Here is a 1515-nt window from a genome sequence, read left to right on the forward strand (position 1 = left end):
GAGGAAATGCCAGGAATTGACCCAGCAATTGTTGTTCATGAAATCAAAACTTACCCGGATGCTAAACCCGTCCGGCAACGTTTGCGTCAGATCCACCCACGAAAAGCTGCTGCTATTAAAGCAGAAGTTGAGAAATTACTTAAAGCAGGTTTCATTTATCCAATTCCCTTAACGGATTGGGTATCGAATATTGTTCCTGTTAACAAAAAGCAAGGAACAATAAGAATATGTATCGATTATAGGGATATTAATCGAGCCTGTCCAAAAGACAATTACCCAACTCCCTATATCGATCAAATCATTGATGATTGTGCCGGCAGTGAAATATTCTCCTTCATGGATGGTTTTTCCAAATACAATCAAATAAATATTCTACCTGCTGATCAACCAAAAACGGCTTTCATTTGTCCATGGGGGACATTTGCTTATTGCAAATTACCTTTTGGGCTTAAGAACACCGGTGCAACTTTTCAAAGGGCCATGTCTTACGCGTTTCATGACATCAAGCACATTGTGCAACCCTATCTCGATGATTTACCTGCTCATTCATTACATCGAGTCGATCATCTCATTCATTTACGAGCAATCTTTATGAGGTGTAGGCATTATCAAATTAGGTTGAATCCACACAAGTGTGTTTTCTATATAGAAACGGGTCGGTTACTGGGATTTGTTGTTTCGAAAGTCGGCATTCATGTCGATCCCTCGAAGGTTGAAGCTATTGTCAAACTGCCTCCTCCTTCGACTCTTCACCAACTCCAAAGTTTGCAATGGAAAGCAAATTTTTTACGTCGATTCATTCCTAACTACGCCGAGATCACAAAGGGTTTTACCCAGTTGTTGAAACAGAATACTCCATTCTTTTGGGATGAGATAGCTGACAAATATTTTGATGCACTAAAACATGCATTGACCCATGCACCATTATTGCATCCTCCCAACTACAACCAGGACTACTTCTTATATCTCGCCACCTCACATTCCACCATCGGAATGGTGTTAGTTTAGGAAGATGAATTCGGTAGTGAACATGTGATTTATTACCTTAGTCGCATTTTGAATCCAACTGAGCTAAAATATTCACATGTGGAGAAATTGGCCCTGGTAGCTGTTCAAGCTGTCCAACGTTTTCGTCATTACATTTTACTACGCAAAACTACTGTAATTTCCGATTGCAACCCTATGATCTATATTTTGACCAAACAATTTCTAGGGGGCAAGTATTCCAAATGGATTGTTATCCTGCAGGAATTTGACTTGGAATTTGAAAAATCTAAGTCAAAGAAATCTTTAGTTTTTGTGGAGTTAATGTGTGACTTCCCACGTGCTGATACTGAAACTGTGGCAGAAGAGCCCATTGCGGACAAATCCTTGTTTCTAATTAGCACTTTAGATCCCTGGTATGGAGATATCATAGTCTATCTCCAAACCCAATCCTTTCGGCCTGAAATTTCGAGATCTCAGTGTCGGAAAATACGATTCCAGTCCCAACAATTCAAAATTATTGGAGATAAA

The sequence above is a fragment of the Pinus tabuliformis genome, chromosome 4_1, assembly GCF_031772625.1.
Source record: "Pinus tabuliformis cultivar Carrire ecotype Pingquan chromosome 4_1, CPIR1, whole genome shotgun sequence".
NCBI lineage: Eukaryota > Viridiplantae > Streptophyta > Pinopsida > Pinales > Pinaceae > Pinus > Pinus tabuliformis.